At 38.0% G+C, this 22,525-nt stretch overlaps 1 pseudogene; it reads left to right on the top strand.

Annotated features, from left to right (window-relative positions):
- Nucleotides 1-22,525, top strand: part of LOC121487151 — a 42,787-nt pseudogene extending 20,262 nt beyond the window's left edge.

Here is a 22,525-nt window from a genome sequence, read left to right as displayed (position 1 = left end):
AACAATAAGGCTCATTAAACAATTTGAAAATTGGTGATCCTTGTTCATAAGAGTTCCTTGGCTCTCCACTTCCCAGGATTTCTCACCGGCCCACTTTTCTTCTCAGGCCACACAGACACAGGCAGGATGAGGCTGGTCCATAGCTATAGCTCTCCTTTTTGGGTCTGGCAGAGACTTCCCTAGAGTGTCTTCACCTGCAATGTCAGGGACATTGGGACTAGATCTCAGAAAGCTGTTTTCCACTTCAAATAAGCATGTGTGATTTGAATTTGAGGAACATGGTTTGGGGTTATCTCAACTAAATGTTTTATGAATACAATTTCTGGCTCGTACTTACAAAACTGCTTCCTTCTCCCCCGTGTGTGGTGGGAAATTAAGAACAATTTAAACGGGTCTCACCTTCCCCAGTTGCTAACAATTCAGACCACAGGCCACCCACACACCCCGTGTTAATCAGCCACTGTGGATTTAGGGGAAGAAATAAGAGAATAGGCATGGGGTGGGGGCACTCTAGCTGTGTGTATTTTGTAGGCAATGGGGTGTGGGAAGGAATTAAGGCAACAAGAAAATCTGCCTTACACGTCATTTCGGTCACACTCTTTTTTAGGAATCAAGTTGCAAATCACCACTTACCCCTGCGAGCAAGCAGGCTTTGCCTAAACAGAATTAGCCAGCCTCCCAGGCTGCCTCTGGGGAATCATCAGCCCATGAGTGGCACAGGGTGTTAAGTGCCGCTGGCTGATTGCAAATCAACAGCACCTCTTCTACTTTGGATTCCCTATGTCAGTGGTTCTCAGAGTGTGGTCCTCAGAGCAGCAACACCAGCATCAGCTTTACCTGAGAACTGATCAGATGTAAATTCTCAAGTCCGACCGCAGACCCACTGAATCAGAAACTCTGGGAGTGGGGCTCAGGAACATGTTTTAACAGGTCCTCTACTAGAGATGTTGATGGACGTTGAGTCTGAGGACGTCTGACCTGATGACACTCCTCCCCTGCCAGGTCTTCCTGAAGTTACTGTTGGGCATTCTGTATGGTTTATTTGCCAAGTCAGGCCTCTAAATCTGGTGAGATCTGCTCAGGCATTTCCATGTAACATAAAAACAATTAAAAAGAAATTTAATTTTATTTACATAGATGCACAGAGAAGGCTGGATGATGTTGCTTTATTTATTTTAAAAGATTTTATTTATTTATTCATAGAGACACAGAGAGAGGGGCAGAGACATAGGCAGAGGGAGAAGCAGGCTCTATGCAGGGAGCCCAATGTGGGACTCAATCCTGGGACCATGGGATCACACCCTGAGCCAAAGGCAGATGCTCCACTGCTGAGCCACCCAAGCGTCCCTGGATGGTGCTGCTTTAAATCACGAGGCCTTGCCATGGCCTGGATATCCGTGTCTTCAGGGGTGAGGTGCTGGAGAGGTCAGCCGTCCCCTAGACAGCAGCCCAGACACATGTAGGTAAAGAAGGCCCCTGAACAGTCCACTGAGCTGTCACAAAGCCCTGGGGTCCTCTCAGCACTGACTCACTTTTCCACATACTCTGTGGAAGCCTGACAGCTGTGCCTTTGGGCCCCAAAAGTCTGTGCTGGATTCTGCACTAATAGCCCTTCATTTTACAACAACCCTATAGTGGGTATTTCTTTTTCATTTTATGAACAGGAAACAGAGGAAATGAATTGTTCAAGGTCACACAGGTAGTGAGCAGGGGAGCTGGAATTCACTCCTGAACGTGGACTCCCAAACCCCTGCTCTCCCCTGCAAAGCCCCGCCTTCTCTCCTGAGACATGATGAGTGGGATTTACAGGTAAGCTCCTGGGGAGCGGGCGAGGGAGCAGAAACACTAAGGCCGGGGAGGAGCCCAAGAAAGCCACCACCAGATTGCCTTGTGCAGCTCAGCAGCTAGGGGCGGTACCTCGTGGCAGTAATTCATTCACATAATGAAAAGGTTGGTATATATGTTCACTCAAGTCCAAAAAGTAGGGAGATAAGCAGTTATGTTTAGAAAGGCTGAAGTGCAATATGCTTGCACTGAATGGGTTAAAATAAAAACAGCGCTTACTTTGGAAGATTTATCTTTGCTTGCTGAAAACAACCAACCCAGTTATCTACGGCATTAGCTAGGTCAATGAAATATTACCGCGGCGCACTTTTGTTCAAATGCATGATGCACTTTTTTTTTTTTTTGAAGAATGGTTTAGTTTTGAACTCTGGACAGGCGAAGGGTGCAGCCTTCCTGGTGTCTCACCTTATGAACTTGAACAATGATGCTGGCAGCCCAGAGCATTTCTCCTGTGGTTTGAACAGTCGGCAGCCTCCCAGGAATGCACTTTACACTAGAAAGCTTAACCAAAGCCAAGGTGTAAGCACTTTGTTATTACTATTATTGTTTAAATAAGCATCTTTGGCAAACTTACCAGTATTGTCTTCTTGGGAAAAAAAATGATGTAATTCTTTTTCTCCGGTAGTGGGAATAACATGAAAATAATGCCTTAGGATACATAGAATGACGCTACAGATAGGCAACACTCAAGCTGGCAACACTCAAACTGGCAATTAATTAGTACTCGGGCCTCCTGCCTGTTTCTCACATGTGTATCAGCTCTGCCCTTGCAAGAAGGGGGTAGTGGCATTCACACGAAACACTGGAGAAGTCAAAGCATTCCTATTCTGAGGATGGAAGAAACATTAATTATTCCTTTGAATCCTATTGGGTGAAGTGGTTTCTTTTTTCTTTCCTTCCCCAAATACAACAGGAGAATTATTTCCTAATAAAACTTCCACTAGGCCAGACAGTGTTGATGGAACATAATTTTTAATATGCAGTGGCCTGGAATCTGACAGATATTGGCAGAGTGGGTGCCCCTGTTTTAAAAAGCTGAATGTGGCTGACAGTAATATCACGGCTTCCTTATGTCTATTATAGTCAGTGCAAGGTTAGACAAATACATTCCCACCAGCACAAAATAGCAACCTTCCAAAATGTATGTCAGTGGTGTATTTACAGCCAAATCCAGAAGGAGCTTGTACTTCTTATGCTGTTCCCATTAATGAGACAAATGTCAGCATCCATAAGCTATTTTTTTGTTCCTGCTTATCAAATCTTTCAAAAAATTGATAACTAGTCTTTATAGATTGTGAAAGTCAGATATAACTCTGAATGTATTACTTTACTGGACCCCTTGGGGTAAACTTATCACCTGGAAACCATTTTACATGGACGATTTGACTTTCATGTGGCGTGTCATAATGCACCCTAGATGGAAATCTAAAATAAAATATCTGGACTACAACCTTCCTCTTGGTGGAATTTATGATTCCCTCAGTACAATAATTTTGAAAATTGTATCCCTTAAGCTACAAGACTTGATATATTATTAACTGCTTGAATTGAAGAAGCTTTCCAATAGGCTTACGTGCTATCTAGAGGCACGGATTAATTTCTATGGAACTACAAGCTTATCTCAAACTGTTTTTCAGCAGTCTAAACTGCCAGCTTCATCTTCTTCCTAGGACAGAACAGAGTGTCCATTTCATCCCTGGCATCTCCAGGATGCACTGCTTTTAGCAGAGCTCCTCCAGAAGATGAGGACTGTGGATCCACTAGAGAATTGGTTGTGTTCAGTCGATCATACCCCAGGGAGACTGACATCCACTTTGGGCTCTTATCTTTCTATATCTTGTGGCATTTTCGGGTCTTCATTCTAGTCTGGCCAAACTGAACTGGTGAGCAGAGAATGATGGCAGGAGGGAATCTGGAGGGCATTGTTTTCATGAATTTAGAGAACAACTTTTCTACTTTAAGGGGTTTGTATTGCTGGAGGGAAACTGTTCAACTATCTTCTGCTTGCTTTCACTGCTCCTCTTCTCTCATCACTGATGCTGGGCCTTGAAAATCAGCAATGGCTCCTAGAACCACTAGACTGTCCAAGGGCAGAGAGGGCCAGGAATTTCTGCAGGGCTCATTCTAATAAGACTCATATTCCCTTCAGCCATGCCAAAGTTGAGTTGGGAATGCATTTAATTATATGTTTTACTGTCAACTCTGTATATTGTAAAAATATTACTAATTGTCCTGATATAAGGACAGCTTCCATAAACACTATTTCTAGGGACATCAAAGTGCAGGGCTTTGGAACACATTGCCATAGAAACCATGTGGCCTATGGCCATGGGTACTAAGAAAACATGGAAATGTTCAGGATTCATCACTCCTCAAGAAGACTTGTAATTTCCTGAAATTTTACAGCTCATATGTGAAACAGATGGAGGTTTTCCTCAATTTGACAACAATCCTAAAACCTTATATGACATTACCCATAGCAAGTTGCAGAAATTCACTAAACTTCTAAAAACTATCATTAATATAAAGTACATTTTTATTGCCCATATTAGAGAATAGACTGAAGAGGTAGTCAATTGTAGGGGAAAGTGTTGAGATGTGTAGCCAGCAAACTGATCCAAGTGTTAGTTTTGTGTCTTTTGTGAAGTTTGTAATTTGTTGTGATTTTAAGTTTATAATTTTGTTGTGATTTTTTCTCAACATAAAATAAATATTCACTTTATACCCAATTTTGTAGCAGTGATTTTTGCATTCTTTTAAAGAGGGACCACCAAATTGCATAAGCTTCATAAGACCGATTACCAGGACTAAGCTTTTTAGAATTTAGAGTCTTAAAAACTTTCCTAAAGCTAAAGCATCATATGTATCTCCACAGATCATTTTAAGAGAATATATTGAATACATTAGCAAATTGACATTGGGATTCTTTTCTCAAGTTAGTGTAATAGAGTTCTCTGAAGGCTCTAAAGTTCTCTGTGAAACACAAATATTTATGCTACTTTCTAAATTTTCTTTTTTCCTTCCTAGCTATTTAATTACTTATTAGTTATCTCTAATCACCTCTTTAAAAAAGGGTGTATATATACCAAGGATTTTATTCAGCCAGCAAATGTTCATGTGTTGGGCTTAAAAATACATTGAGAGGGATGCCTGGGTGGCTCAGCGTTTGGGTGTCTGCCTTCGGCTCAGGGTGTGATCCTGGAGTCCCAGGATCCAGTTCCACATGGGGCTCCCTGCATGGAGCCTGCTTCTCCCTCTGCCTGCCTGTGTCTCTGCCACTCTCTCTGTCTCTCATGAATAAATAAATAAAATCTTAAAAAAAATACATTGAGAATTAGCTACCTGATTTATTTAATAAGTAATTCAATGATGAAATACTGAATCAGTAGTAATCAAGTCTGTTACTTAAAGATACTATTTTTTTATGAGAAGATTTTAAATTATCACTTAAGTTCTCATCATTTACAGGAAAATGTTCTCCTTGACAGAGCTGTGGGCTGGTTGGCAAGGTGAAGGTGGTATTATGTATTTCTATGGCCTTCCCAACAGCCAATGTACAACAAGCAGTTTCTAAACAAGCTCTGTGTTGCAGTTGGGAAAGGAGCCAACAAGCACCCTGATTGATGCAGGGCCAAAATTGGGGGCATATTTGAGAGAAATCCATTTACTTCCTCCAGGCAGCATGGGAAATGGGGGAGGGGGGGCTTGCCTGGGAGCCGTGCAGATTATTCCAGGATGTACCTCTTGCCAGCTGTGAACTCCAAGCCACAGGCCATGGGGCCAGGAAACAACGGTGGGCACTTGGCAAATTTGTGGGACTTTTTGGGCTACAGTAATTTCTCCACTCATCTTTTCGCCAGGCTGTAAGAAAACTTCGAATATAAAAACTGGAGCCTCCTTTGGCCCTTCAAAAAAAGGTTGACCCTAAAGCGGACAGACTAAATAGAGAATGCACCACACAGTCTCTTCCCTGGGAGACTCCTGGGCACACATTCCTCTTTGTTAGCAGTACAGAACACCCAAGTTTGCAGTTGGTAACTTTGGCTGTCACGGAGCCTCTGCATTTGTAGAGCATTTAGCTTATTGACCTAAATGTTCTCATCTTTAGGGGGGAAAAAGTAGTTTAATTAATTCACAATAAAAATCCTCCATTTCATAGAAGATAAAACTCATATAACCCAAACAGAATTGAATGTGTGATATGATGCAGTCATCAGCATGCAGCAGCCTTAAAAATTACAACATCTGACCTTAATATGTGTGAATCTATCAGGATTCCATTGTCGACACGTATATTTTTCAATATTCTTCTCTGAGCTGAAATCATGTCATTTATATGCAAATGACCACATCTTCAGCAGCTGCTGCTTCTCCGTTGAAGCCGAGGGACTTATTTGCACTTAATAAAGCCTCATAAATAGGTTTTGCCTCTAAAAGGGTGGGGGAGCAGGAAACCCATCGTAGCCTTTTACAGTTACAATCCTCTTTTTGTTTTGAAAGCTAGCGGCCACCCCTAACAGGATGGTTCTCAGTTGCCAAAGAAACACGGGATCCTCACCCAGCCCATTCTCCCCTTTCCCTCCTTAGAAAACAAGTGTTCCTGTCCTTCTTCCACTGAAGCTGGAGGCAATGTCCAATCTCCAGCAGGGGTTGTGATTTAGTCTAGACTTCAGTGCAAGGAGAGCTGCCCTGTGAGCGGAACCTTCTGCCAGGCAGTAAGAGCAGGTGCCCAGCTCTGGGAAGATGCCCCCCAGACCCCCTCAGGCTGTTCTGTCTGAGGGGAAGAGGCAGCAGGGAACTTTTGGGCAAGCAGAGAGAAATTTTTTCCCTTTATGAGTTACTCGTTTCCCTTTTAAAACATACTACATAGGGGCGGCTGGGTGGTTCAGTCAGTTAAGCGTGGGACTCAGTTCAGGTCTTGATTTCAGGGTTGTGAGTTCAAGCCCCACTTTGGAGTGCCCAGTGTGGAGCCTACTTTAAAAAAAAAAAACCCAAAACAAAAAACACTCTACATGGAGAAGAGGCAACACTGGGGATTGTTTGTACAATCTGATGGTCCAGTCAAACTGCATTAAGCGAACATTAAACACACCTTCATCCATGTGAGTGGTACACAGCATCTCTCCTTTGCCCCCTCACTCCCATCTTTCTAGCTGGCCATTCTTTTTCAACAGAAATTGGATGACAAGGAAGATTGTATGAATCTACCCATTTTCTATTAATGCTCCTATAAAACCACCCAGGCTTCTACTTTGGGGTCAACGGAAACAGTTCATTTACCACTTAAGACAATTTAAGACATATTTAAAACAAAAAGAAAGAAGAATATTATGGGATAATTGTCTCCTGCTGTTAGATGCTAAGACAAACCTGAGGCACTTATGAAAAATAAATAATGATGGGAAGCAGGGTCATTTATTTTTAAAGCACTGTGTTGCTGATTTGGTAATAATGACCTATTATCCTTGTCAGAGTAATAGACTGTTCCTGGAGCTTCATTTCTGGTGTGTGAGCAACTGGCATGGTAGAGATGATTATACTGTCTGATAAATGTGTATAATCATCAAAGACACTGGTTGACAATACTATCATTAAATTGTCACCAGCTTGGCAAAGAGACAAACATCCCTACCACATCAACCTATCAGAGATGTTTATAACTGCAATAATATCCAAGCATGATATTAACTCAGATAACTGAAATCATACACTCTCAACAACCAGCCACGAGGAATAACATGTGGTCAGGTAGGAGTTGGAAGGGAGATATCTTGCCCTTGAATCAGGAGTCCTGGGCTCCCCTCCCAAAGAATCAGAACCTTTCATTTTTTTTTTTTTTTCATTTTAAAAATAGAGATAATATCTGTCTTCTCCAGCTCACAACAACACTATGAGTAGCAACATTTTAAAAGATACAAAATACAAAGTAATAATAATAGATTCCTTCTTTTTTGTACAAAGTTGCTCTTGATACATTTAAGATTTTATATTGGTTTACTTTAAAAAATATGATAAAATACATTTCACATAATTAAATTATATAATAACATATAATAATATACATAATATTATCATCCTAACCTTTTTTTTTTTTTTTTTTTTGAGAGAGAGAGATAGATAGAGTGGCGGGAGGGCAGGGGGCTAAGGAAGAGAGAATGTTAAGCAGGCTCCATGCCCAGAATAGAGCTCAATCTCACAACCCTGAGCTCATGACCTGAGCTGAAATCAAGAGTCAGGTGCTTAACCAACTGAGTCACCCAGGTGCCCACCCCTCCATATAAATCATTTTTAAGAGTACAATTCAGGGTCACCTGAGTGGTTCAGTCTGCTAAGTGACTTCAGCTCAGATCATGATCTCAGGGTCCTAGGAGCGAGCCCTATATCAGGCTCCCCGCTCAGTGGGGTCCACTTGTCCCTTTCCCTCTAACCCCTTCTCTTCCCTCTCCCACTTGTGTGCGTGCGCAGACATACACACACACTCTCTCTCCCAAACAAATAGGTAAATAAAATATTTTTTTAAGAGTACAATTCAGTGTTAGGTATATTTATATTGCTGTGCAACCATCACCACCATCCATCTCCGGAACTCTTTTCATCTTGCAAAGCTGAAACTTTCTACCTATTAGGTAATAACTCTCCATTCCCCTCTATCCCTCCAGACCCTGGAAATAATTATTCTACTTTTTGTGTCTATGCATTTGACTACTCTAGGTGCCTCATATGTGGAGTCACACAGTGTTTGTCCTTTTGTTAATGGTTTAATTCACCTAATATAATGTCCTCAATGTTCATCCACATTGAAGCATGTGTCAGAATTTCCTTCCTTTTTAAGGCAAATAATATTCCATTGTATGCATATATTACAGTTTTAGTCCATTCATCCACTGGTAGATACCTGGGTTGCTTCTATTTTTTGGCTATTTTAAGTAATACAGCTATGGACATGAATATACAAGTATCTCTTTGAAATTCTGCTTTAAATTCTTTTGGGTATATAGCAAGAAGTGCAATTACTGGATCATGTGGTAATTTTATTTTTTTATTTTTTGAGGTATCTTAATACTGTTTTCCATAGTGGCTATACCATCTGATACCAAGGGTATGTAAGGATTCTAATTTCTCCACATTCTCATCAACATTTATTTTCTTTTGTTGTTGTTGTTGTTGTTGTTGTTATAGTTGTCAACCTCATGGGTGTAAGGTGGCATACTGGTTTACTTTTTAATACAATGACATATAAGAATAATTATTTATAATATTATGAAAGTTTTCACATTTAGAATGACTTTTTTTTTTTAAACAAAGATTAGATACTAATTTGCCAAGTGTATTTACAACTACAATAGAGAGTGATTTGGGAGCTTCTTTGGGACCTGTATTACATATTTTTTAATGCAAACTTGCAAACTTGCCCCCCCAAATTATTTATATGTTTAGTTATATATATTATAACTCATACATATGGTGATACCTAAGAAGGTTTATATAAATTATGTATTTATTTTATAATGTGTGTGTGTGTGTGTATTCCATCCAAATACAGTGGAATGCCTTCAATAAAGTTCTGTCAAATAGTTATCTTCTCTGTTCCAATATTTCCAGGAATAGAAGCAAACCATATGGTTGTCTTATACTGAGCTTGTTTTGGAATAAAACTTTTTTCATATATTTTTAAATATTTTATTTATTTGAGAGAGCAGGAGCAGGGGAAGGGGCAGAGGGAGAAGCAGACTCCCTACACAGCAGGGAGCCCAACTTGGGGCTCGATCCCAGCACCCTGGGATCATGACCTGAGCCAAAGGCAAATGCTTAACCAACTGAACCACCCAGGTTCCCCAAACCTTTATATATATATTTTTTAATATTTTATTTTTAAGTAATCTCTACATCCAATGTGGGGCTTGAACTCACAACCCCAAGATTAAGAGTTGCATGCTCTACCGACTGAGCCAGCCAGGTGCCCCTTGAATAAAACCTTTAAAAAAATAATACAAGCTGCTTAGACATGTACCCTATACATTGCTTACAGAGTTTGATATTAGACTAAAGTAAAAGACTAGAATTTTGTGGATAAATTCCATATTGTTCTATATTTAGTCTGTTGTTTGGGCCATATGAGAAACTTTTGAATTGTAGCATTCTTTGACTAATCAGCATCCTGCAGATGTTAGCATAAAAGTCATTAGTGAAACTGTCGAACAATTTAGGACTGAGGGACCAACCTCTAAGTTATTCTTCCTGGAAACCCTCCTCTGGAGTTATAAAATTTCTTAAGTAACACTGTTATTATTCAACAAGTTAAAAATCTTCCTACCTGGAACAGCCAATGCACAGTTCTTTCATAAGGGTGTCATGAGATTCTTGGTGAGGCTGAAATCCCAATACTCTTTGTCTATAAAACTCCCTTGATTTCTAGTATATATATACCCCTTTAGAAGAAAGAAAAGGCATTTAGGTTGGCATGAATTTACCAAACCTATGCTATTCCTAGAGATCACTATTTACTTTGAAAACTGGTAAAAGTATCTTTAATATCATTAATTATAGGTTTATTGACTACCTATTCACAATATTTATTCTTCATTCACAATTTCTTAAAGATTTCTGGTGTCAGTTCAACTATATAGTCTATAAAAATAATGATAAAACGAAAGCTATTGTGCATCAAGTATTTATTATGTGCCAGGTACTGGTTAAAATGCTTTATGTTGAATTGTTCACCTGCCCTATGAGGTAGACTATTATCTCAATTTTAAAGGGAAGAAACTGAAATTCACAGCTGTTAAGCAACTTGCCAGGAGAATAAAGTAGATGCTATGTGTATCTGATGCCAAAGCCTAGTTTCTCAAACTATCGTCTTACCTTCCCTTGGGATGCAGTGGTTCAGATGTGGAATCATGTACAAGCTGGCCTTCCAATTCTTTTTTTTTTTTTTAAGATTTTATTTATTTATTCTTGAGAGAGAGAGAGACAGGCAGAGAGACACAGGCAGAGGGAGAAGCAGGCTCCATGCAGGGAGCCCGATGTGGGACTCGATCCCGGGACTCCAGGATCACACCCTGGGCCAAAGGCAGGGTTAAACTGCTGAGCCACCCGGGCTGCCCTCCAATTCTTTTTACTAACATTTGTTCCATCCTTTTCAGTCAGTCTTCATTGTCTCACTCAGAAAAAAAAAAAAGTGGTAAAATAAGAGTGGAGAAGTTATTTTCCTCACTGCTAATATATGTTAACTTAGCATCATTATTTTCGAGCTGGGGTTTTTCCCTTCTCAGAACTCCTCCTGCTCTAAATTTTTAATTTTCTTTAGCATTTTTACCTCTTTCTGGATGTTAGTCTTCCTCTAAGACTTGAGTTACTCCAAGAACTTGGGTATGTGTCATCCTGTTCACTGTTCACCCATGCTCATCAGAATGCATGCTACCTCACTGGATTCCTCCAGCTTTTCTTGCTCACTGGGACCATTGCAATGGTCAGAATCAAAATGTGCACTTATTCATTTTCATTGTTTTCCTTTCTTTTAATGGATTCACTATCATGTCATCAGTTAACAGGCCTTTTTATTGGCTCAATAATAACTGTGCACTTTAGAGAAAGCCAAACTTGCATCGTACAACCTGCCCATTCTCTGATTGCTTTTGGCAATAGGCTTTGCTTGGTATGTGACAGATACATTTCCTCTGGCAAACTCTCCCTGAATTCTCAAGAATTTGCTGGGGTGGCACACTCAGAACATCAAGAAAATAATAAATCTGCCATGACTTTGTCATACAGAAACCTTCCCAAGTGATAGCCAGGGAAGTTCTGATGTGGAGAAGGGATGTGGAATAGCAGTTAACAGCTCAAATTTGGAGTAAACCTGCTATAGGTGAGAGTGGGGATGGTGCCATTTCTTCAGCCAGGTAAGATTTTGATCAGCTGCTCAAAACTCCTTCCCATTCTACCCTATTAGCCCAAGGGCATATCCAGGCCAGTGACTCCCAGTGAAGACACTTACCACTTTCTAAAGGCTTTGTGAACATTTTCCTCATCCTCCAAGTGGTTTATCCTTGCTTAATTTTCAGTATGAGAAAAGAGGTAAAGATGATTGAAAGACATTGTTTATAGTTGAAAATATCTTTTTAGAAAATATCTTTGGGGTTTAAAACTCTAGGAGGGGGGAATTAACTCATGAAAGGACTGATTTCTTCCCACACTTAGAAACCCTCACTAACACTCCATCTCTCTAAAGGTCTCAGAATAAATAGCAAAGTGAGCTTGTAATGAATAAAAGACAAAGCAAGAGCTTCTGCTGTGGTGCTTCCCTGGTTTATGTCACAGCTCTGTTTTAGATTATAGATACAGTTTGGGAAAGTTATTTCAATCCAGCTAAAATGACATCAGTGTAGCTCTGTGCCATGAGCCCAAAGGTGGCACATTAGTTTCTCTCGCTGCTTTAACAAATTACCAAAACTCTGTGGCTTAAAAAACCCCACAAATTTATTACTTATACTTCTAGAGGTCAGAAGCCCCAAAATCAGTATCACTGGGCTAAAATCAAGGTTGCTTGATTTTATTTTTAAAGATTTTATTCATTTATTTATGAGAGACACACAGAGAGAGGCAGAGACATAGAGAAAGAAGCAGTCTCCATGTAGGGAACCTGATGGGGGACTCAATCCCAGGACTCCAGGATCACGCCCTGAACTGAATGAAGGTAGACGCTCAACCGCTGAGTCACCCAAGCGTCCCAAGGTAGCTTGATTTTAAAATCCAAGGCTACATCTCTTCTGGAGGCTCTAGGGGAGAATCTATTTCCTTTTCTGGAACCTGCCTACATTCCTTGACTTGTGACCTTTTTCTCCACCATTGAAGCTAGCAGTGTAGCATCTTCATATGTATCTCCCTTTCTCTTTGTCTCTCTGGCCTTTACTTCCATCCCTATATCTCCTTCTCTGACTCTTGCTTCTTTCATTTATAGGAACACCCGTGCGTACACTGGGCCCACCTGGATGATCTAGGATACTCTCCCCATCTCAAGATCCTTAACTTCATATGTGCAAAGTCTCTTTTGCCATGTAATTTGACATATTCACAAATATAGGAGATTAAAACATGAATATCTTTGGGGGCCTTATTCTGCCTACCACAGGTGTGTATTATGCATTCTTTTCTCAGTCATAGGGCCCAGATATTATCAGTCCCAGTTTATATTTGGCAGTCAGTACTTCAAATAGAACAAGTTGGCATTCAAAGAAGCTGAAGTTAATCAAATAAAAAGCAGGTATCAGCATGCACTTTATCACATCACCAAGAGAATCAAAACAGTATGATAGTAAATTTGACTTCTTGTCATGTTGAATTCTTTCAGTGCTACGTTATCAGAAAGAGGCAGTATTGTTATAATGTAATTTATATAGTGCCTTCCCCTGAGTGATGAACAGAATATTCCTCAGGATCCTCAGAGAATTAGTCTATCTCTTTTTATCCCAGCTCAGTCACTCCAGCAATATAATACGCAGCAATATTATATCTGTGTGCAAGAAATAAATAAAACTCACTAAATTTAAGGATGTTCACTTTAAGAAATTCCTTTTGGAATTCCTTTTTCCCCCCTTTCATTTGAAAATGTTCTTTGGGTAGTATAGAGCCATTGACCCACATTAGATTAATTAGGTCAATTAGCCTTTATATAGTAATTGCCATTCAGATGGCTTTGAATAATTCCCTTTTAATAAAGATGTGCCTTGAAAAGAGATTATAACTTAAATTCCTGCCACATAGTAGCATTAAAAAAAACATGAATTTATTCTTTCTTTGATATGTCTTTGGGTATAACAATATTGGGTACAAAAAGCTTAAGGACTTTACCTTGATGAGTTGATTATTTACATTCATACATTGTTAAAAGCCACATGTGTAGTTTCCATTTGGAAAGGCTGTTGGTAACCCTGAATGCTGAGCTAATTCAAAGCAACCCTCTCTTCTTCCAAACTGTCAATATTAATTTCCACATTTTCAAACTCATATTGGCCCTAGCACCTAATCTTGGACTCTTTACCAGCGATCCAGACTACCTGAAATATTTTGCCTTCTGCTTCTCTCCTTCAACATCATCCCCATATCTTATCTTACTATGACAATAGCTACCACTTAATGAGTATTTTCTAGGTACCAAAGATTTCACATTCATTATTGCTAATTGCTACTTTGAGTTAACTAACAAATATTTGTTGAAATATTTGCTCTAGATACTAGAGTCCAGTGGATATCCTTATCTCTGTGTAATACTTAGGAAATAGAGATAGAGAAGTTTAGTGACTACCCTAAGGCCCTCCAGCAAATGAGTTTGGACAAAGCGCAGAGTCAGCCTGGCTCCACAGCCCAGCTCTGTCCACCCCACTGGCTGGAATTGTTGTCTGATTTGGAGGCCATGTTTGAAAACTAATTCAACTGTTATCAATGAGGTCAGAACATTAAAAAATTAGTAAGAGGCACTTTGGGAATGAGGTTGAAAAATAGACAACTCACAACTAGTTAGAACACAGATCCCACTATCAGTAATTAAAAGCTTTAATTTTTTCAACTTCAAGATTCTGATGCCTGTAGAAGTGCAAAAAAGTTGACGTACTACTTAAGAGAATTCATGTGAATGGAGTGAGGGGTAGTTCTAGTTGCATCCTTTCTGTTTTCTCTTGCTGTAGTTCACTCAGTCCCTGATGTATAGGTCAGATCAAGGCTGCTGTGTAGTGCTAAATAGTCTGCTGTGTAATGACATTAATAGGGCTTGTAGACTTTGACCTCCCACTGAACAGAAAGGACTCTGTGAGTAAATTAATTCTATTAATGAGATCTGGACATTTAGATGGTCTGGAATATGGAGATAATTTTGTTCGTTTGTTAGTTTTCTGTTTTAAAAAGATTTATTTGTTCATTTGAGAGAGGGAAAGAGAGAGACTGTGGAGTGGCAGAGGAAGAGGGAGAGAGAAACTCCAAGCTGACTCTGCTGAAGGCAGAGCCCTATGTGGGGCTTGATCCCATGACCCTCTCAGATTGTGACCTGAGACAAAACCAAGAGTTACAGGCCTAACTGACTGCACTATCCAGGCACCCCTGGGGTCTCTTATACAAGTGTTTTAAATTTAAAACCTTGTGAAAATCAGAAACTTTCATATTAGTAATGTAAAAATGGCATTTCTGGAAGACAGTTTGACAATTTGTTTCAATAATTTAAATGTGCATTTCTAGTCAAAAGCCAATAGATAAAGATACATGTATAAGAATGTTAATTGTAACATTAGTCATTAAAAAAACTGGAAAAACCTAAATATACATCAATAGGGTAGTCATTAAATATGTTGTGCAGATCTATGCACATACTGATTTATATCAATCAACGATTATTAATGATTAATATCAATCCATTTATATTGTACTGTTCAATGAAAATAAAATTAAAAATCAGATTATAACCCCACTCTAAAATGCATGTGTGCATGTGTGTGTATGTTATCTGGATGGCTACACTCTAAAATACACACTATGGTTATTACTAAGTAGTAGGATTGAGGGGGATTTTAAAATCTTTGTACTTCTGTATTACCTGAAAATTCTTCTTTTGCTATCTTTTAACCCTATTTCCTACTTAGATCACTGAAACCACCCCCACTGACAACTATGTTAATGCATTTGATGTAAATCTTCTAGTTTGTTTGTAGTCTTACAAAATTTAACTTTACTTAGATGGTATCACATTCTGTGTCTTACATTTCCCACTTCATACTGTGTTTTAGATCTATGTTGCTACATGTACAAGTTTGCTGCATGTAACTGTTGAATTACTTTAATAATATAGCTATTGTAAATAAGCATGTGCTTTCATAATCAGAAAAAAATCTAGTAAAACTCTTTTTATGAAGAAAGAAAACAATCTTTCTTCTAACATAAGAGCATGAAGCTATAAATTGCTTTACATAATTTTGCCACAGAAATATTCCAAAGGAGAAATACTTTTTAAACTGGTGATTCTATTTTACTAAACACTTCTTTATAAAAGCGCTTGGACACATGGATCTCTTTTCTATAAATGTAGAAAATTTGAAGAGAAAAGAGAATCTTTCTTTGAAGTCTCTGAAATGCTTAACTTATTTTAGGAGGCAAAAAATTATTTTGCAACTGAAAAGTAGTGAAATGAACTTATTACAGTGTGTTCTCACTATATATTAAAAATGAAATTAAAATCATTTAAAATAAAAGAAATATGACATTGTAATGCAAACAGAAATTGAGGAAAATCCCAAAAGGATAGGAAATAGTTGGTTGATGGACAGCACAGGAAAATGAAAAGACAATCAGAAGAAGTAATAAAGCCTATTGGGAAAAACCTGAAATTTATATATTGAAAGTTCATAATTTTTAACATAAAAATCTAATAATAACTGCTAATCCCTTTTCTTTCTTTAAACTTTAATTTAAGGATAAAAATAGAACTTCAAGGCTAACTTTATTCAGTCATTTTTTTTTATAAGATAGATATCAAATACTCTCAGTAAAGGTTTGTGTTTAACTTTCAAACTTTTCTTCAAAACAATATATTCCTAGATGAGAGATGTGAAAAGAAACCACATATAACTGTAATATTATGGGGAAAAAATAGCAAGAATGAGAGTCATATTCCAAGCAGATATGACTGGAGTATTGTGATCTCAGAAAAGGTCACAAAACACTGTTTCTTCTCTTTCTTATTTAGGCTAGTTTTCACTGATAGCAGCAGAGAAGCTTTATAACCCAGCATGGACAGACAAACCCAAGTTGCCCTTAAGAGGATTCTCTTAAAGCAGGGTGTTCTTTTTTCCCTCTTTCTTTCTCTCTCTCTCTCTCTCTTTCCAAAATATTGGATTTCAGAATGAAGTCATCAATCTAGGGAAAATAATAGCATTTAGGGGAGGCAGGTCAGAAAAGTAGATTAAAGTATAAAAGCTTAAGTGTGGAAACTAAAAAACAAAATAGTGACCTGAAGCTGCAAAGCCAAATGGGAAGAATTGATGTCTACTCACGTTGATAGGTGACCTGCACAGGGGAAAGGCCTCACCCAATGATCAGATGCTCTATGGAAACAAGTCATAGTAGACTTGCTTCTCTGGAAACTACAGTTAAACTGGAGACAGAGACTGGAGGATGGGTCTTGGCTAACAGCCCTCTTGAATTTGCCTCAAATTGTCCAACAAAAAATCTCTACAGATTAGGGGGAAACCTGGATTTTGATGATTTGATGTAACCTTAAAGATGCTGTATTTTAGTATTTCATTCTAGACAGAATGGCATAATGATTATGTAAAGGGTTCTCAAATCACATAAAGTTCAAGCTTTGCAACGTTTGGCAATTTATTTAGCTTCCTTGTGTAAAAATATATATACATAGTGAGAGTATTTACCTCAGAGGACTATTGAAAGGATTAAATATGCCATCCATAGGGCTTAGAGCAAGGTCCAGCATACAGTACAAATTCAGTAATATTAGCTAGTACTAGTAGTAGATAGAATTTTTTTAAGGCAGTGTGTTTACAATCTGCACATTTACCTGACAACTGAGATTCAGATCGGAGTTTCTTTTCTTTCTTTTTAAGATTTTTATTTATTTATTATTTTATATATAGAGAGAGGGAGTGTGTGAGCCAGAGGCAGGGCAGAGGGAAAGAATCTCCAGCAGACTCCCCACTGAGCATGGAGCCTGACCAGGGGCTCTATCTCAGGACCCTGAGATCACGACCACAGCAGAAATTAAGAGTTGGAGGCCTGACTGAGCCACCCATGTGTCCCATGACATAATTTATAAACTTGATTACTGGTTTCCACACACTGGCAGTCACTCATGTGAAATACATGCTTAAAATTTGTACAATTGGTGGTGCCTGGGTGGCTCAGTCAGTTAGGCAGATCTGAGTTTCTATACCAGCTGAGATTAGTATGTTGTAAGGTTTTTGATAGATCATATTGAATCTGAAGACGTTAGTTCTTACTAATAATATTAGGAAATTAGACTTCTTTAGACTTTAGAAAAAATCTAAAAGAAAGCTGAGCCCACGTCTTTTCTCAGGTACCCAGCATCTGAGCTCTTTTCTTTTCCTCTGACCTCTCTCCGTTTCCCCAAGTCTAGCAAATCTTCAGTCTTGAGGACAGGAAAAACAGGTTTTAATCCATAAGATATTTTTCCAATTCTTTTGTCTCAAGTCTGGATCTTAGATTTGAGATGTTAAAAATCAAGGATTTGAAAACCCTTCCCTGAGGAACATCTACTTTATAGTCTAGCTGTTTCAATGAAGGAGGCAACAGGAAAAAAAGAAAAACAAAACAAAATAAAAACAACCAACAACAGGGGTTAACACCTCAAAAATACATCAAAGTAGGGAGAAATGTATGTTTTATCATTTCCATCTGAAACTATATTTTAAATACTTTAACTTTCCATAATGAACAAGTCTTCCAACTAAAATACTTTTCTTTAGTTAGAAACATGGGTTACTTTGTACTGTTGATAAGTGCTTGATTTTTATAATTTCCTTTCAGCCCAAATTGTAAATATTAATTAGATATATGCATGTAAATGATCATAACTCCAATTTACCAGATGCAAATGACTCATTTCTTTAGTCCCTTAATCCCTTTGTTTTCTCCTTCCAGAATCTGTCAATCTGTTCCCTCCATGACCTTTTGCTACTCTCCAAATTTACCCCAACCCCTAACTTCACTCTTTTAATAATTCACTGTCCAAAAGAATGTATAGCTTTCCTTTTCATAAATTTGACTATGTCTGCATGTTACCTCCTTAAGAAGTCCAGACACTATGAATCTTAGGTAGAGTCTAGAAAATGTTGTGGATGATATAATTTGATAGTGATATTAATTTTTAAAAAGCCTTGGGGCTCTGGGGTGGCTCAGTCAGTTAAACATCCAATTCTTGATTTCAGCTCAGGTCTTGATCTCAGGATCATGAGTTCAATCCTGCATTGTTCTCTACACTGGACATGGAGCCTACTTTAAACAACAATAACAACAACAACCAGAAAAAAACCTTGATAACTTAAAAGACCTATATTTTTGTTGCATTTTGATCATTGTTACCTGGATGATCCATGGGTCCCTTGAAACATGACCTGCTCATGTTCATCTTTCTCAGACTAGCTCATGATATAAGAGGTAGTATAAAACAGCTGTTCAGTCACAATATTCAATAAAAGAATAGTAAGATATCTGGTCATTTTCACATAGTAATGCATGTATAGTAAGACCATTCTAATACTATATTACATATGTAGGCAATATTTCAAAACTGTAAGTATAGCAACAGCTATGGCTAAAATTGTGCTTAGAATTGAACTATTTTGGTTTATAGCTAGAAAAGAATTTCTTAATACATTTAAGAAAGAAGAGAGAAGTACGTTTTACATTTATTATGAAAGATAAAAAGTTTACAAAAATGAGCATAAGCTATAACCCTTAATATTAAGAATTAAAGTAGGAAAAGTATGGTGCCAATCTGGGTTCAGTTCAGGACTAGCTGAGAAACAATGGGCAAGTAATTTAGTATTTTGGTGGGCTCTTTTCTAGTCCTGTAAGTTGAAATTTTGAACTAGAATCTAAATTTTGAACTAGAATTTTGAACTAGTAATCTAAAAAAATCTACAATTTTTTATTGTACCATTCAATTATTTCTCTTATTTAAAAATGTATCAGATAACAATGGAAAGAAAAATTAATTTTAAAAGTAAAATAAAACTTTTGTAGTGATTTAGTCAGTAAATATGACTGTAGTAGTGGGCTTCATTGCCTTTTCTGGGCAGCTATAGACTTGAAGTGTTTTAAAGGACAGTACCCCAAGAAAAAAAGAGTGTACCTACCAGTGCAGAAGTGAAAGGATTGGATCAGTTGTCCTTGATTGAATCAACTTGTTCTTGATTGTTCTCTATTTAAAGATTGAAGTATTGGAGCCATTGGAACAAAGATTCAGCATCCTCAATGTTTTGCGAGTTTGTTTGTTTTGACATTGCCATTTTTAATCAACCTGCTGGAAGAGCTGTCTTTGAATTTTTTCTGATGTTCTCCCAAACACAGATAACTTTTATTGTCTTTTACAGGTGAAAAGGGGTCAGGGAAAGTAACTCAGAAGCCATTATATTATAAGAGTTTTCAGTTTTGCAGCATTGTCAAAGATTTTATGGTTCAGATGGTGACTTCAGTGAAGAAATTGAAGAAGGGGAATCTATTAACAGAAAATATTTTAAAGATGAGAGTTTCTCTGTTAAGCACAACAGAGAATCTCTCTTATCAGTGACAAGGGGAAGGATACAAAAGGTTCATAGTTCTTCATAACCAGAAAACCAACTTCTCATTTAGATGGGTATCATGTTGTTTTTGGGCAAGTAAACAAAACAAATATTCTAAACAAGTTAGATAGTTGTGGAGAGCTAATTCCCAAACTAAGAAAGAAAAGGCATAAATGCTCTCCCTCCTCCTCATCCAGTGACTCACACAGCTCAAGAGATTCTCAGTCCTATTCTGATTCTGCAAGTGCTTCTCAAGAGAAATTTTAAAAAGAAACGTAGGAAAAAGTACCCCCCCAACCCACACACACATACACACACCCTAGAAAGAAAAACACATCTAGTGAAAGTGAGGCTGAGGGACGCATGGGTGGCTCAGTGGTTGAGCGTCTGCCTTTGACTCAGGTCATGATCCTGGGGTCCTGGGATTATGTCCTGCATCAGGCTCCCTGCATGGAGCCTGCCTTTGCCTATGTCTCCGCCTCTCTCTCTGTGTCTCTCATGAATAAATAAATAAAATCTTAAAAAAGAAAAATGTGGCTGAAAAAAATCTTAAAGCATAACACTAGAGTACTGTCCATCCAGAAGAATTCCCTTCTATACCTGAAGATAGATTCCTAATTAGAAAAAGTGTTCCCAAAGCTGATGACAAAGAAAGGAAACACACATACACACACAGATAACTAACTTCCAGCCTGCTTCATATCAGAGGAGACTTTCAGTTACTAGGTCTAGCAAAGAAATTAAAGGAATAGGATCAAGGATTATCGAACTCCCCCCAGATCCAGATCAAGGGATCATTTCAGATGTAATGAAACTGCTTCACATTGGAGGCATGAGATTCAGAAAGCCCAAAGAATGAGGGTATCCAGTGGTGAAAGATGAATCAAAGGAGCTTAAGATTGAGTTACACAAAAGAAACTGAAACAAAAGAAAATCAAAGAAATCCAGCTAGAGTAAAGGAGAAAAACAGAACCGATCATAGGCATATGTCCAAGAGTCCAAACAGAAAAAATGAAGAGGAAAAGAAAGCTAAAGATCATAAACCTAACAGCAAAGAGAGAGACATTAGAAGAAATTCAGAAAAAAAGATGATAAATATAATAAAAACAAAGCATACAATATATAATAATACAAAGCATAATGGAAATAAAAGAAAATAGGGATCAAGGAGTAAAGAAAGAGAACATAAGAATGCTAAAGAAAAAGTTTGAGTCTAAAGGAAAAGATCAAGAAAGGGGCAAAATTAAAGAGAAGTTTAATAAAAATCAAAGAGCAATGAACATGATAATTAAAGTAAGGAAAAGTAAGGGAAAGAATAGATGCATAGTGTAGAAAGGAATGTGATACAACCAAAGGCAGTTACAATGGTCCTGTCCTTACTCATCCTGTAGCCTCAGTCCCCATCCCAGTACCTCACTCTCATCAAGAAGGCATTGAGCCCACAGACAAATACATAGGAGATAAGGTGCCCAGCAAGATTCTGAAAAGGAAAAAAATAAAAGAGCTTCTCATCTCTTTTCTTTTTCCACAGTTGAGAGGAGGTTGAAACAATACAATAAAATGGTCCCGTTTTTTCAACAAAAATTAATTCTGCCAGCTACAAAAACACTTGTAAACCAGATTGCACTTCTTAATAGTTTAAGAAACATGTGACCTGGAGAATCACCTTAATTTTGTCACCCATAGAGTAAGATTCTTTTATCTGACCCCAACATCAAAGGGATCCTGTAAGAAATATTTATGCAGATTCTTAAAGTGCTTGTGGTTCTCAGGAGGAAAAGTGGTATATGGGGTGAAACTAAAAAATAAAGTATCCCCCCCCCCCCAAAAAAAAAGCAGTTATAATGGTAGAACAAGAGAAAGAAGCAGAATTAGGGGCAGGAGCAGAAGGATATGATCCAGAAGCCATGACAGAACTGGCAGTAGAAGCAAGGAGTACCACAGATACAGAGAAGAAGAGTAAAGAGGGGAAGGCCAGAAAGCAGACAGAGAAGAGCAACATCAAGAAATAAAGATAGGAGGGGAAGGAGGAGAGATTCACAAAGCTCAGAGACAGAAGAAAGTCAAAGCAGAAACAACGAAAAACAAAGAAACCATTAAAGTTCACTCTGGAAAGGAAATTCTGAAGGTCAGAAAAGAATATACTATTAAAAGTAAAATCATAAAAAAATAATCATAAGAGTTCAAATAATAATAGGGGGAAAGGCTGATAGAGTTCAAAGTCCATTCTCAAAATGAAAACAAAGTAGGACAATGAATTAAAGTACTCCACGTTGAAAAATAAGGAGCATGAGAAGTCCACAGTGGAAAAGGAAAACCAAAAATCAAAGGGTCAAGAAAATGACCATGTACATGACAAAAATTTTAAAGTATGGTCATAA

The sequence above is a fragment of the Vulpes lagopus genome, chromosome 3 (assembly GCF_018345385.1).
Source record: "Vulpes lagopus strain Blue_001 chromosome 3, ASM1834538v1, whole genome shotgun sequence".
NCBI classification, from domain to species: domain Eukaryota; kingdom Metazoa; phylum Chordata; class Mammalia; order Carnivora; family Canidae; genus Vulpes; species Vulpes lagopus.
The sequence above is the reverse complement of the archived record's forward strand: the minus strand, read 5'-3'. Positions and strand labels throughout refer to the sequence as shown.